This window comes from Octopus bimaculoides, chromosome 15 (assembly GCF_046866305.1).
Source record: "Octopus bimaculoides isolate indiv1 chromosome 15, ASM4686630v1, whole genome shotgun sequence".
NCBI classification, from domain to species: Eukaryota; Metazoa; Mollusca; class Cephalopoda; order Octopoda; family Octopodidae; genus Octopus; species Octopus bimaculoides.
Window position 1 is genome coordinate 43976940 of NC_142942.1, and position 17887 is coordinate 43994826.

Consider the following 17887-nt stretch of genomic DNA (forward strand, 5'->3'; position numbering starts at 1 on the left):
TCATCATCATCATGATCATCATCATCATCAGCAGCAGCAGCAGCAGCAGTAGTAGTAGTAGTAACAAATACAATAGCAACATGTATTTTTGTCTTATTGATTTCTTTCGTGTCTTAGTTTTATATTTAATATTCTTTAAGCATTCAACATATTCTGAATGTCTCGTGTAACTGAAATAAAATGCCGAAACTTAACAAACAGATAAATGAAAGAACCAGCATCTTGCTGTGCATGCAGTTAACCGTTGCATGCTAGTTCTAACCAATCCCACTTTATGAAAATCAGATTTTGGCAAACCATTTATTTCATGTCTTACTATTTCACATTCTTTGAGAATATTTCATGTTCTTTAAAAATATAATACGTTCGAGAATTTCAAAAATGGCACGACAACCTGTTCTTCATTTTCTATTCATTTCACGTTCATTTCAGAAAACAATATGCAAAGGGTAACTCCATCTATTTATGATGATTAGAAAGGATGGCAATCGAATAGGTGTGATGGCTGTGTCACGCCGATGTGTTCACAAAATAGATTACGTAGTGGACGTGAGAAGTTCCAGTCAGAAATGTAACTGTGTCCTTGATATCCGTTTTCTGCGATTAGATAATAGGCATATCAAGTTGCTTTATTAACTGTCTCTACCATCTGCCGATAAATCATGATATTGATTTCTTTTTCACAAAACCAGTTCTAATATATATCAGTGACTGTACATGTTCGATTGAATCGATTCTTGTTCATTTGTGAAATGATATTTATGGTTCGTAATCTCGTTTTGGAACGTTGTGGTTTCATGTACAGTCCCACTACGCACCATCTTAAGTAAATGTCTTCTATTATAACCTAGAGCTGACCAATTCAATGTCAGTAAATTTTTGCTATCAGTAATTATGTAGAAGCCCGTGGTTTATACACACATACATACAGATAAGATTATACACCTACATGTGAGATTATCTACGTTTTGGCTTCCAACATGTTGACCGTCGGTTCGTGGATTTTCGAAGACCAGAGAGACATGAGATTACGTGTATAATTCAGGAGAGAACAAATATCACAAGAATCATTACTATGGGAACTTGTCTGTTGGGTCTTCATGTCTGTGATTGCATCGCTATCCAAAATACAGCGGTTAAATATAGACATAAACAGAAATGCGCCAACGTGTGCGCACGCATGCATGCACTTTCCCATCAACGCTTGAAGACACACGTTCATGCACCATAGGCACACATATGCATGCACGTGCACAAACCCATGCGTACACACGCACTTAGGTACACACACATATAGACACAATATTAGAATACTTTTAAAAAGACAATAACAAATTACTTAAAAAACTTACTCGGCTTTGCAATGAGCGCGAAAAGTAATGAAGTTCATTGTACGAAGATAATTAAAAGGCTGAAAAGGTCTAATAGTATGGAAACAAGCCAGAGGTTATGACCCATATTTACCGAAAAACTGAAATAATATTATTGTAAATTGTTCTTTTAATTGGCAATACTTTCAATGCGTTAACCTGAACTTAACTATTCTCTTTATGGGAAGGCGTATATGTCACTGCTCATTGCAAAAACAAAATAAAATGTTGACTAAGAAACTGGTAGAGTGTCAGAACACATTGCTTGACACTGAATAAAACACCAGGAAATCGAAATCTGCCAGATGAAATTTTCCAATGATTTGGACTTAGCTCTTATAATTCATTCAATCAACCTTCGAATTTTCTTAGTAATGTCTATTGTTTTGTATTGGATGAGAACATTAGATATGAAGTAGTTGATAGTGACGATCTTTGCAGTTTAATACCATAGAGAATTTAACAGTATGGCAAGTCCTCTTTGAAACTAACCTACTCGAAAGGATATGTTCCGAATAATTATGAAATCTATAGATAGTTATGTTTTGTTTAAAGATTGACACATAAAATATTCATCGCCATAAGTATTTTTTCTATTATAGCGACTACTGTCCTAGGTGCTAGAGTGCATGCACCATTTTCAGCTAGTTGACAAGAAATCGATATCAAATACAAAGGATACAAAAGCATCAACAATAGAGTGAAATTCACAAGTTATTTATACATATTCCCCATGTGTGGCGTACTAATAAGTTATGTTTAATATTATTTTCATGCTACTCTGCGTGAAACAGTCGCCTAGGGTGGACACAAATCACCCACGATAAGGTTGTATAAATCTAAAATTGGGTTATAAATTGGATATTTTAGGAAATGATAGAATGCGTAGGCCTGTAGGTAATTTTACGTCATCAGTCAGAAATTATGGAATATAAGGAATATATTAAATAGAATTAATGAGTATTTTGGTGTACACAAATTAATGACATCAATAATAAAGTTTATACTGTTAAAAATATTGGGGGATCGTTACAACGGCTTAGCAACATCAATTGGCAAATAGAAGTACGTGAAATGTATGTGGTGAATTATAAATTATAATGAAAAGTAAAGTACTAGACCTCTGAAAGTGAATCAGCAAAAGAAAATTTACAAACCATATATGCCAGAATTTTTTATACACACTAACAGATTACTTGAATTTAATAACTAATCGAATGCATTTGTACTTTATTCTGAAATTTACTTCCCTCTGTTTGTTGTAACCAGTAAAATTCATTGATGCCTTATGTAATATTCTAAACCACTTTACATGCCATTCAATTGTTGACAGTCGAATGAATGCAGGTGTAATGGATATATTGTACCTCAATGGTTACATTCCAGAAAGGGACTGCAATGAGAGACGGCAACAGGGAAGCCTACTGTTCATATGTTGCAGAAGGCGAAGGGTTGACATTGGATTGCTGGTGTGGCTGTAAAATAAGAAACATAAACGGAGCCTATGCAGTCACATGAGAATATGCGGTAGTGAATTACTTGAAAAAATAAAGTGCGGTGGTTTACCGCATGGTTGGTGAAAGTAATTGGAGAATATGCTTTGATCCTGAAGTCCATGGAGGAAACTGCTTTGTTGATGCAGTCTTCGGATTTGTTGTTATTATGCCGAAATGCTATCCATCATTACCATTGAAAAGAGCAGTTGACACTAAAGCGCATCCTAGGATATAGTAATTCCTAAAAAAAAAAAAAATAGAGTTTAAAGAGTTTGAAACTATCTCTGGAACATAAGTAATATTTGTTCTCAGTTTAGAGTAAATCAATTGCGAAATTCAAATTTATGCGGGTTTACACACACACAGAGACACAACGTCACTTGTTTCGTTAATCGTTATTGCTGTCCGGTCATTAAATTTTATCATCAACTGGTTCCTTATTTGATCTATTGGAAGACCAATTATTTATGTTTTAATTCTTTGATATATTGAAAGACCTATCATTATTTTTTATTATTATTCGCTAATTTATACTCGTATTTCTCATTTCTACTTTTAGACAATCTTATACTTTCATCTTCTACCAATAATTCTTCCTCGTTTTTCCTTTTTCGGGTTTTGTTGGTCATCACTCTTAAGGTGTCCTAAGATTCGATTGCAATGCAATTTTAATTTATTTTCCGTTTTTCATACATGTTGACTCTAGTTTTTTTTTATTATTATTTAAGCCCCAATGTTTTTTTGAAGGTCGTGTGTTGCTTAGTGTACATAACATATATGTCATTATTTCTTTAAGTGTTATATTTCGATTTCTGACAACTTTTGGGTTTGAGAATGTAACTCATGTGGTTAGGTATTATGTTATGAATTGTATTCTTTACTGTTTATAATTTTGTTTGCTGTTTATACGATTTTGTTACAATATTTCATTTTGGTGAATAGTTTGTTGTTATAACATTTATATATAGATGAGTGATGCATTCCTTTCAAATCCATTTACGCCTGTTCTCTTTCCTTCGTTGTTTCTTTCCTTGAGGAGTAAAAGTTAATTGCTTATTGAAATTGTCAAATATTTCCTTCAGATAACACGCTCTCATATTAACGTTGGGCTGAAATACAGCTTCATTTTTTTTTTACATTTGTGTTGACTGTCATTTTCTGGTGGAGAATGGAATCAATGTGACGTTGATATGAAACATTCCTCGATTGTTAATTTACACGTACCATTGAATCACTGACGAATATGAACACGCGTATTACATTAATTATACAGAATAATGCTCAATAAATATTGCAAGCCTTCCTTATACAATTACCTATCAACGCTTTCTTCTTTCGTTTGGATTAAATTCATTAACAATTCTTATTCCATAATCTTCGGTGCTGTCAAACAGCGCTCTCTTATGCTAATCGTACATCATGTTCTCTGGTTAAACAACCCCAGTGATCTATTGTTGAGTATACTGTGTTGTATTCTTAAAGCAATCTTATCATCATCATCATCATCATCATCATCCCTCATTAATGTTATTATCATTCAATTTCTGAAAATGTACAGATGCAGATGACAAAATGGAGTGTGGGCGAAAGTTATGGTAAATTTCCAACACAACGTTTGATGTTTTATTTGTGATTGAACATCATTTCTTGATTGACTTTTATCTTTGCGAGGATTATGAAGTAAGTAGAAGAAATACTGCCTTTTTTGCTTTCTATCGCCGTTACTCTAACGTTCCAAAAGTGTTTGGCATATTGCCTGATGTATTCTTCGAAATATCTTGGAATTCACTGGAAATACAACTCTCAAGAGGGAAAATAAATTATGAAAATGGTAAACACAAATAAGAAGAACTATTCCAAGATTGATATTATTGCAAGCAAATTATTCCCAATGGTGTACAAAGAATAAATCATTTTACATTTACTACACCATGAATATTTTTACATACGAGGCGTGAGTTGTTTCAAGATAAATAAAATAAATAATTAATGAGAAATAGAAACAATATATTCAAATTTATGTGAGTGTATAAGTGGGAAAATATTCGATTAAAATTTGAAAACTTGAAGCAGAATTGTTGTTAGTTTTCTCTTTCATGGATATCTAATTGCTGATAAAAGAAAACTGGTTAATGGGGTAGAGAGAAGGGAATAATAAGGCTGGATGAGATTAAAATAGAATATATAGAATATATGCGAGAGAAATCACGAGAGAAACACATACATTTATGATATATATATATATCTCATATGATATATATATATATATGTATATATATGTATATGTATATATATATATATATATATATATACAAACATTATATATATATATATATATATATCAAGGATGAAGAAAAGAAAAGTATCTATCGTGATAGCCACCATGGCAGACCGAGTGTGACAGTGTTAAATTGTACTACAAAAAAAAAAGATCATCACGTTTGTAATTAAACATCTATCAGACAACACTATCAAATCCCAACTTGCAAAATAATGAAATAAATTCCTTCACAGAAATATAGCATTAAAGAATTCCCTGATTCTTTTGCACATTTCACACACTACCGAATTCTCTAATGTTAAAGCTTGGTTATTTTTTGTTTTAAATCTAGTAATCTCACATTCTCCAGTTCGATTATTCTAAAATATTTTACTGTTGAATGTGAGAAAGTTCTTTTTATAGCCAACAATTGACGATTACCTTTTCTTCTTTTTTTTCCTTTCACAGTGAATCAATGATTCGCATCTTTATATTTATTCTTCAATAAAAATCATTTGTTCTTATATAATACTTTATCTCTATTTACATACTTATTTGGTGTTTCAGCACGGTCGCCTGAATTCCAGATAAAATGTTTTGCGGTATATCTTTAGGTTCTGTGTTCATACCTCACCTAGGTCAGCTTTCCCTTAAATTCCTACTCTTTCTAGAAAAAGAAAGAACCAACGAATAATTGTGAGTGGATTAATATCTTCTTAAAGCTTACCCATGAGATCTATTATCACCTCCGTCTTAGCAAAAGCAGAGGTATTGTTTCCAGTCATGTTTGTCTGTTTGTTTGTTTGTCTGTCCGTGGACAAAATATCTCAAGAACCGCTGGATGGATTGCAAGGAAACTTTCAAGGAAGTTTGGCCTCATGACTGGTACGAACTGATTATATTTGGGGCTCGATCCGGTACCGGACAAGGATTCTGGATTATTTTTCCTGTTTTTCTTTTTTTACTTAATTTTTGGGAGCGGCCGGGTTCATTTTTAGTATTCTCGTTTGTGAGAACCGTCGGGTTTATTTCAAATATCCTCATTTTAAAAAATCGCCTCTGGCTGGGTTAGACTTGGCGGAGGTTTGCGCTCTCTGAGTGCTTTTGTTGTAATATGGTATTATGTCCAAAATTAACATTTCTCGTCATCGAAATTATGTCAGAATTATCATGGTAGATTGTATCGTTGTTTGCACTTTTGAATTGAAAACTTTGAAGAATTGTTCACATGTCGATGCTATAAACTCTGTTCCTTGTATTCTTTGATTGGCTGAACTCCATGGCTAGTTATTCCCAACATCTCTGACTATCCTCGATGGTCTAGCCACTTTTCTTCATATTCTTAAAATCTCCTTCATTTAATAAACTCTCCATGCCTCTTTCTTCTTAAAATCCGTAAAAGTCACTGCACAGCTATCATTCCCAAAGAACCCCAACCACCACTAACAATGATGCCGACACACTGACAGAATGCTTTAGAATCACACATTTCCATTTACCTCATATATTTCGATTTATCAGAGCAGAACATCAAATTTCCACTGGATATTACATTTCCATTTTCGGCTGTTTATTTACTCCATTACCTTGTCATTCATTAAATAGCATTTATTCTGGTGAGACGTGTGTTTCCGTGTGTATTTTATATATAGTTACATGTAGAGTGATAAATCAAATGTCCACGATAAAGATTGTCTACAATAGTGCAGCTGATGCTACACAAGGGCAGCCCAGACCATGTTCAAGAAAGAGGAACCCGACTATTTGACATAAAATCACCTAAACACACACACCCACTTCAGGCTTTACCGCACAGACCCCATTTCCCTCTCACTCTCTCTCCCTCGCTTTCGATGCATCTTCTTCCCCCTTTCTCTCTCTCTCTCTCTCTCTCTCTCTCCCACTTTCTCACCCTCTCTCTCTCCCACTTTCTCACCCTCTCTCTCACTATCTCTTCCCCTCAACTTTTCTCTTTCTTCCTCCTCTCTCTATTCTTCTCTCCACCTGTCACTCGCTCATTCCGCCTATCCCACTCCAACAGTAACGGTAACTGTTACTTGGTGCAGACAGGTATCATACCAAATGCCTTCAGTCACTCCAAACCCAATCGCTTTACCTCCCCTTCTCACTCATATTATGGCCAACCCTCAGGTTACACACACTCAATTATACCTCGACGATAGCTGAAACGATAGTCTTCTCACTACTAACGGCTTTATTCCAATATCGATGTTTACGAGTCTGTTTTCTGGAAAATTGAAGCAGCAAATTTACTTTGTCTTGGCTTACTCATTTTGCCCCAGCCAAATTAGTCTCATACACTCAAAGTGAACGGTGATAACTTAATGGAATAGCGATCAGGTTAATATATATATGCGTTTGTGTGTGTACTGATATGCGTGTATTTGTTGTTGCGTATGTGTTGTTGCTTTTGTAGCACCATTTTATCTATTAACGTTGAATAATTGGCCAGTTCGCCTATTGTATGCATTATCATTCTGAAATCGTAGCTTCTTGTATGCTCTCTTTTGGCAGATCCTCTTAAATTTTCCGCGTGTGTTTCTTGCATCTGTAGTTATTAGTCATAGTGTATTTATGATATTTCAGTATTGCTATGTATGGGGAAGAAGACAACACTCACAAATCACGGGACAACAGGCAATATTTTCATTTTAGTATTTTATTGGTCGTCATATTTGATAAATGACGTTGTATTCTTCAATTGTTTATGTGTCTTAGGTTTCCTCGTTATGTAGACTATTTATATTTCATTGTACAAATATTAATGAGAAAGAGATTAGTAAAAATAACCTTGAGTTGTACTTAGAGGCGCCGGCTTTATAAAGATTTTCTCATATTGAACTTTGATTGGTTGATCGCAGCAGATTATTTCAGATCAGGATCGTCCATATCCATCTTATCGATATTTAGTTCCTCCACCTCCTCTTCCTTCGTCTTCTCGTTCTGAGTTCAAATTCCGCCTCCAGCTGACCTACGCCTTGTGGGGGAATTTGGTAGAGGGGAAACTGAAAGAAGCCCTTGAAGGTGGTACTCCATCATAGCTGCAGTCAAATGTCTGAAACAAGTAAAAGAACAAAAGGTGTAACACACACACACACACACACACACACACACACACACACACACACACACACACACACACACACACATTCTATCTAACTATGTAATAGTGAATTATTTCCCTATCTTCTTGTTTGTGTTTATTAGATTTCTTGTAGATGTAGCTTCCGAATGCACCTAAAGTATTAATCTTCAATTTTTTTTTTTACTTTCTACATTCTTCACAATACACATTCAGTATATTATATTCAAATGTTTATAACAAAGACGGCTAATACATCTAAACCTATCGTATTTCTAGTTTTGATTTCATTCGGTTTTGATATCAAATTTACTCGTCTGTGGTTCATCTTTATAATAGCGTATTTTATTTCATTGCCTTCTAGCCTAACTACTACTAAATATCTCTATAAAATCAGTCGTGTTTAATTTACTGTTCCATTTTATAGTAGCTGTGGTGCGTTTGTCTATTTCCACATGTATACATAAATACATATGCAATATACATACATACAAACATATATATATATGTTTATATATATATATATATATATATATATATATATATATATATATACGAGGTGTAGTCAAAAAGTATCCGACCGTTTTCATTTCAAATTATTCGCCGTGGGACTCTACGCACTTCTCCCTTTCCTGCCACTGCTGGAAACATTCCTAGAAATCTCTGTTTGGAATGATGTAGAGCTGTGCCGTCGAATTTATTTTAATGTCCTCTGTTGACTCAAATATTTTCCTTTGAGTTTTTCTTTCTTCCTGAGTTTTGGGAATAGCCAAAAGTCATATGGAGCCATGTCTGGCTAGTGGAAAGCCTGACAAACTAGTGGTGTATTTTGCTTGACGAGGAATGATTGTACGATGTAGGCGGAATGAACTGGCTCAGCTGACCAATGGCTGATTCCAACTTCGATGACAATCTCCTCAATAGTCATATCATGGTATTCATAGATTATTCCTCGAGTCATATATATGTATATATATGTATGTATATATATATATATATATATATATATATATATATATATATATATATATATATATGTATATATATGTATATATATGTATATATATGTATGTATATGTATATATATGTATATATGTATATCAATATATATATATATACACGTATGCATATATACACACACACATACACGTACTCATATATGTACATATATATATATATATATATATATCAATATATATATATACACGTATGCATATATACACACACACATACACGTACTCATATATGTACATATATATATGTATATCAATATATATACACGTATGCATATATACACACACAAATACACGTACTCATATATGTACATATATATATATATATATATATATATATATATATATATATATATATATATATATGTGTGTGTGTGTGTGTATACACACATTTGGTTATAGTCTGATATCAAGTAACAAAGTATAGATGTTATAACAAAACACTCAGCTCCACGAGAAGATTCTTTTATTTAGGGGTACACAGCAGTATTTAATTAAATTCTCCTATGTTAAACTGTTAATGCTGGTTTGATTTTAATTGCTTTCTCATTGTCTGGTGGTGATAATTACTGTTAGAGGTGTGCTGATATAATTGCTTGCTTCTTTTGCAGTGATTATGCTTGTAGTTTTGGTATTGTTGTTGTTGTTGTTGTTGTTTCTGCTGTGGTTGCCACCATGCCCTTTCTCTTCCGCTTCCTTATCCTCCTCCTGCTCCTGCTCCTCTTTTTCCGCCTCCTCCGCCTCTCCTCTTTTTCCCCCTCCTCCGCTTCCTACTCCTCCTCATTATCTTTAACGTCATCACCATTATCATTATCATCACCATCGTCATTGTCACCATCATCGTCGTCGTCGGTGTCATCATCATCTAAAGTTGTTAGTGTTGCTGTAATTACGCCACGTAGTCATTCCATAATTATTTTATAACAATGTTTTCTTTTTTGTAGTTGATTTACAAAAGTGTTTTGACAGTGAAATGGATATCGTATAGAAAAGGTATGTTAATTTAATCCCTTATAAGGAAAAGTAGCTACATGCACCCCCACCCTATATATATATATATATATATATATATATATATATATATATATATAAACCTATTCATTGATACAGTTCTATATTTAAGAGATGAAGAATTATGTACATTTTTTTTACATTATTTACATTATTTACATGTCCTCATCTTATTTGTTGTTAACACAGCATTTCGGCTGATATACGCTCCAGCCTTCATCCGGTGTCTTGGGAAAATTTCGACCCTGGGTTCTCATTCCTAAAGTATTTATAGATGTTGTTATCATCGAGTTATATCGTCTTGAAAGAAAGAGATGATCTATCCATAATTTCGGACCCATTGCAGTACGTTCTCTTTTCCCTAAAGTTAACAATGGTTAGAACACCATCCTGCATATGACAAACAATACAGCGACTGACAATCAGGAAATATAGAATAATAAATCTTCAAAACGAATTCAATCATATTCTCCAAGGCAGCCTATTATTCTAGTAGTGTTTGGTCTATCAGGCTGCCAAAATTTAATCTAATAACCTCTCCTATATGATACAGCATTAACGTGATTTAAGAAATGCAAAATTACAAGAGACTAAAGGATGCAATAAAAGAAAATGATAATTTTAATGAGGTTGGAAAGGAAATCTTACTTCCCTCACCAGTTACTTGAGGTCCAAGATACATAACTGAAAAGTAGATACATGGCTGAAAATGACGTAATTCCAAATGCCCAGAAATTACACAAAATATCGTTCCTGGACAGGTGGCATCTGACAGGCCAGATTTTATTGCAAGAGTTTTCCAACTAAAGAGACACAGTAGAAAATAATATCTAATACATGTGTGTGTGTGTGTGTGTGTGTGTGTGTGTGTGTGTGTGTATGTGTATGTATGTATGTGTGTGTATCTGTGTGTGTATGTCTTTTTGCCACACCACTGCTTGGCAACCGTTCTGTGTTGGTTTATACGCAAAAGAAGAGAATATAATTAGTGCCAGAGTGAAAATAAGTTCTGTTGCAGTTTTATTCGCTTAAATACTAAAACGCAGTGATCGTGCATGGCTGCACAGTTCAACGACGGAAACAAGTAAAAGATGAGAAGAGTAAAACACATAGATTATGAAATATTAAGGTGATTTCTTGGTATTTAACGAAGCTATCAAGCTGAAACCTCATTAATTACAATTTCTTTCCAATTTAACATAGCAGTGCAGGTTAGTAAAGAAATTATAGAGACTTTCCATTGAATCATGTCTAATAATTATTAAGCAATCGTTACATAGAAACCATATTGGAAAATGCATAGAAAATGCATAGAAACCATATTGGCAAAAATACTTATTCCTAAGCAATACATAAACATGTGAAACCTTTCCCCATCTAACTTTAGTTCTCGTTGTAGAACTAATATAGGCGACAAAACTCTGACTCAAACGCTGAACACTGTCGAGTCAGACATTTTCTGACCAACCTCAATGCTCATTCTTGCTGCCTCACTTGTCCTTTCTCATGCTAGCTCAGAGGCTAACGAGAATTTTCTGGCAAAAAATGTCAAAAACACCAGTGACATTAGGATTTACAGCATAAAGTTATGAACCTAAATAATGAATGACATTTACTGCGTTACTCTTCACTTTTTAGCAATAGGTCTATTATCAGACGATAATAATATTGATTTCTTGCCATCACAGAATGCCATGAATATGTAATGAAGGGATATGATCTTTTGCATAATTTGCTGTTAATTATTTTCTTAACCCTCGGGCAATGAAATGAAAGGTCAACACACCCTGTATACAAATGTAAAATCATGAGTAACGGATTAAAATATCTTAATTTTATAGAATTTATATCAATTTTGCGTTTCTTTGTGGTCAGAATATGATTAGAATATTGTTAACGAAATATAGAAGTTGATAACGATGATGAGGATGGTGATGAAGATCGCGGTGACAATGAGGATGAGAGGCAGGTAGGTAGTAATGATGACGGTGGTGGTGTAAGTGGTGAGGGTGTTGATGATAATGATGATGGCGACGACGGTGATGATGATGATTATGATGATGATGGCCGTTATGATGATAACGAAGATGTCTGACAATGAGCAACATGATGACAATGATGATGACGACGATACTGATGATGATGATGATGATGATTGTGTCTGCGACGATGAAAGCTAGCGACAATGACGACGATGATGGTAATATTAATGGTGGTGGTGGCAGTGGTGGCGGCAGCCTCGGTAATGGAGGTAGTGCTGATGGCGGCGAAGGTGGTGGTGATTGTGGTAATGGTGGGATGATGATATTAGCGATGATGACGACGACGACGCTGATGATGATGATGATGATGATGATATATCATGATGATGACGATGGTGACTACAATTATAATGATAAAAACGCTGACTGCAGAACTAATTATGAAGAACAGGATGTCAACTTGGATGACCCTAAATATAACGAGGTCCAAGGGAATACTGGTCGATGTGATTTACAACCGACAGCGTTCTATTCATGACCATTACGTCGATCGTTTTTTTACAAAGATCTCAGAAATACATTAACCAATATTAACAGCGTTCTCTGAAAGATCTCCCTGTGATTTGAATGAGGTTTTGGTAGTAATTTTGGCAGAGTAAATCACTGCAAAGGAGAAACCAATTCTAGCAGAATGCAGGGGTATGATGCATTAGAAAAGATGGGGAATAAGGTATATACACTGTTGTTAATGCTGCTTATGATGATGATGATGTCAGTGATGATGAGGAGGAGGAGGAAGAGCTGGGGGAAGAGGTGAATTATGGTGATGATCAAGATGATGGTGATCAAGATGATGATGATGAGGGTAGTGGTGGTGATGACGATGATGAGGATAATGATATGATGATCCCGATGATGCTGGAGATGAAGGTGGTGGTGTTAGAACGTGTGGAGTGGTGGTGGTGGTTGTACTTTAGAGGTGGTACTTTACTGTTGGTAGTGGTGGTAGTGGCGCTGGCGATTAAAGTGGTATTGGTGATAGTTACAGTGGGTTTTGGCGTTGGTAGAAGGGCTGGTGGTGGTTGAAGGGCTGGTGGGGGGAGAGGGGGGTGTTGTTGTTGGTGGTGGTGGTGGTGGTGATGGTGGTGTTTGCTTTTGATTGATGGTGATTGCTAATAGTTGTGTATATTTTGGTTGTGTATGAAGCCGACGCTAGAACACGGAACTGCTAAAGATTATTCAACCTCATTTGTTTGTAGAGTGCGGTTCAGAACGCCTCTAGCTAGATTCTAAATTGAAAATGAAAAAAAAAAAAAGAAAGGAAAAGAAAACAACAACAAAAAAGAAGTATGTGTTAACTAACGAATTATAGGCGATGCAGAGTTCAGCATTTTATCAATTAGCGTCGTGTATCGATAATTAGTCGAAATATTTTGCCGCTAATGAAAAGAAGGATATAAAGAAAGAAAAGTAAAATGTATAATATAAACTGGAATATACACAATTCGTCACTTAATTAACATAAGCCCTGGAAGCAAATCACAGTGGACCATTCCTCTCCGATATTCAAGAATGCTGAGTATGTTTGCTGATGCTGTTGTTGTTCTTGCTGCTGTCACTACTACTACTGTTGTTGATGCTGCTGCGGCTGCTACAGCTACCACGACTACCACTACCACTCCTACTACTACGGCTACTACTCCTACTGCTACTACCACTACCACTACTACTACTACTACTACTACTATTACAGTTGCTGCTGCTGATGTTGCTATTGTTCTTGCTGCCCCTGCTTTTGAGGTTAAAGAATCGTTAAAACGTCGGGCAAAATGCTTAGCAGGAATTGATTGAACTTATGTTGTGACAAACATTTTGATCTATGTTTCTGGTCTGTATATATGTACACATACATACATACATACATACATAGACACACACACATATGTATACGAAGGGAAGCCAAGAATTATCCATACTTTCGTCAAACACCTCTTTATGTTTACAATGCTTTCTACGCATGTGTCATTATAGCTGGTAATATTGCAGTCACGTGATCGAAGTTTGAGCCTGATGGCGCCATTTTTCTGTCTGGCGTTACACAGTAAACATGACCGCTCAACAAGCAATGTGCATCAAATAAGAACAAACAGCAGTGATCTCATTTCTCTAGTCGGAATGTGTGCCAGGTGCTGAAGTTCATCGGCGGCCTTTAGCAGAATGCGGGGACATTGCACTACCGAGTAAAAGTGTTTATCAGTGGGTCGAGAAGTTTGAAATGGCCAGACAAGCATGACGCTGAAAGAGGTTGCATGACGCGCATCAACCTCCACCGATAAGAAGATTCATCCAGCTCCGAAAATGGTAATGGTGAACCGGTTCACCATTACATCACTCGGATCATTGCTCTTTGTTCCTCTTTGGTGCACATTGCTAGAGGTACGATCAAGCTCAAACATTGATCACGTCACCACAATAGTACCAACGAAAGGCATCCGTGAGCGGATGGCTGTGTGACAATGATGAAGATATATTATGGGGAAAGTGCAGAACATTTTTGACTTCCCTTCGTATATATACACATACCTATATATTTCGTCATATGAAAACAAACAAGTTTGTTTTTGAAGCGTTGAAATGTATTGTAGAACAAGTAAAAAGGTAATTTTTTTAAATCACATAAATACTGAACAGCATATATAAGCGATAAAATCCTTTTAAAAGCAGTAAAGTTTGCTGGCAACCGGAAAATGTTTCTGCTCTTAAAAGGATTTTTGCCTTTATATATACTGTTCAGTATTTACGTCTTGAAAAAAATTCTTTATACTTGTTCTAATATACATACATACATATATAATCATAAATATACAGGGATTAGCATTGAGTTGCTTCTCCAACATACTGAGAATTTAGAAATAGCAGTCAAAGAACTACTGATTCTAAACTACAAATTTTTCTCTAAACGGATGGTAGAACAATTTGTAGTTTAGAATCATTAGTTCTTTGACTGCTATTTCTAAATTTTCAGTATGTTGGAGAAGCAACTCAATGCTAATCCCTGTATATTTATGATGATAAATGGTTTTACCGATAAAGGTTTTTTCATACTGAACTACTTGGCAAAATTGTTAATTATTAATTCTATTATTAATTGACGATTCCCTGCCCTTATTCTTGTATACATACATATATATATATATATATATATATGTATATATATATATATACATATTTACACACACATATACATTTACATATGTGTATGTATACATACATGCATATATACGTACATACAATATCGAAGAGGAAGAGTAAACCTATGCCTTACTTTTCTCAGGTTTAAATTATGACATAGATTTCGTTATCTGCATTCGAAAGATGGCGCCAGTTATTTCTTCAGAGGAAGAATTTAAATGATTAAATTGATAAGAGACATACATACATACATACATACATACATGCATACATACATAGCCCAGGCAACAAATCGACTATATCGATCCCACCGCTCAACTATTACTTATATCATCGGCCCTGAAAGGAAGCAAGACGAAGTCGAACTTAGATTGTAAATCAAGAAGAAAAACTGCTAGGTATTTTGTTCAGCGTCTTAACGTTTCTGTTAAATCGCCGCCTTTATCTTCACGTTCATTATAAGTACAGAAATGGCTGCTTTATCACAGGAAATAGATTGCGGGGGAGAAAAATTATGGTCGCGGGGAAGCAGTGTGATTAGCAGTAGTTCCCGAAAGACGAACCAAAACAGCAGAAAGAGAGAAACGTTGAAATAAGATAAGGAATACGTTTCAATGCGAAGAAGTGCGAGAGTAAGACGGCCTTCTTTCCTTTCTCGACACAGTAATGTAATTTCTATATATAATGTGGTAATTTCTGCTATGGTACATACACAAATGATATAAAGGTTGCAAACTAAAATATAATCAATAAGATTTCTCCTCTAGGGCTTTCATGGCCATCTATCATCGATTATATTTTAACATCCTCCTTCCCAATGTAACGATGTTTATTAAATTAACACTGCGTATAGACATGTATGTATGTTTGTATGTATGTATGTATGTATGTATGTATGAGATATGGATAGATACTTAAATTTATGTATATATATATATATATATATGTATATGTATGTATGTATCTGTATATACATATATATATATATGTATATATATATATATATATATATACATATTCATATACATACATATACATGCGTTTATATGTAAGTGTGTATGTACGGACTGTATGTTTGCATGTATGTATGCATATAAGTATGTAATTTGGAAATACATACTCAGAATTACTGTGGTATAGGAATAACTATATATGTAATTTGCACTTATTTCTATACGCACAGATAGACACACACACACACACACACACACACACACACACACACACACACACACACACACACACACACACACACACACATATATATATGACTATGTTGGTAATGGTTGGAAATTGAAAAGTGGGTCTTGGATATACCTTTGTGAAAACTGCTTCCATTTCTGAACATTTTATTCCCATAAAACACTTCTACAGTGCTTGTGATAATTCTAAAATTTGGGACAATTAACAATAGGATGCTTCAAGAAATTCCATACTTGGGAATGAAAACTAGGAATATACTATAGCCAACTCTATATTTTTACATCTTATTTATGTCAGATGAAAGACAGGAAGCAAGTTCTAAAATGTTTTGTAATCCGCGGAAATGAGTGCAACACAAGTGCACTAAGCAATCTACTCATCCGCATACAAAACAGTGAAAATAAATACATCTTCAGTATGAGTATAAGATAAGGTTGTATACACGCACTCACACACAAACACACAGACACACACGCACGCGTACGCACACAGACACGTACGCACGTGCACGCACAACACACACATAAAGAAGAGTCAAAATTGATAATTCTGCCCTGGATCAATGGACAGAATAATTCTATCGTATACCTATATACGATTCAACATTTTATATATATATATATATATATATATATATATATATATATATGAGTATAAATTTAGACAAAGATATAATCATAGCCACGCGCGTGATTTGGTGCACATAGGCTCAACCGGCGAATTAAATGTATATTAATAAATTCAGTGCCAAACTTGGCACAGATTGTGTGATAGGTTTCACTAGGTCTGGCCGATAGTCTTGTAGCACTTGTAGAGTCATCAATATCTATATAAACTCAGACACAGATGGTTAATGAAATAACTGATAGCCCATGGAAAGTATCAATGCCACTGTTAGGTTAATCAGTGTAGATAAGAGCACGTGTTTACGTTTTTATCTCACGGTGAGCGATACTTATAGAGAGGCGGAAGTCGTTATCTATCTCACATTAATCAGAATAGAATGACCTAGTGGTATCACAGTAATATTGTTAACTAATGTGGCATTGTGCTTATAAAGATATATGTTTTTGGGTATATATGTAAATATACATACACAGTCCTCGACATTATTCAATATATACAACCCTCTTTAAAGTTTGCACCCCTGCATAGTACACACATCGCAGAAACATGTTGGCGGTGTTCAAGACATTACCCATTTTAACAAGTACTTTATCATGAAATACTTTTCATAACTGTGTTTCTCTTAATTGA

At 34.7% G+C, this 17887-nt stretch overlaps 1 protein-coding gene across 3 annotated transcripts in view; it reads left to right on the top strand.

The window, feature by feature from the left end:
- LOC106880835 (RYamide receptor) overlaps positions 1-17887 on the top strand; it is a 437431-nt gene that overhangs the window by 215686 nt on the left and 203858 nt on the right. For 2 of the 3 annotated variants that reach the window (XM_052973294.2, XM_052973296.2), the window contains exon 2: positions 10187-10235. The exons of the other annotated variant lie outside the window; for it this stretch is intronic. The gene's annotated coding sequence lies outside the window, so the exon portion shown is untranslated. The remainder of the gene's footprint in view (positions 1-10186; positions 10236-17887) is intronic. 3 annotated transcript variants of the gene reach the window in all.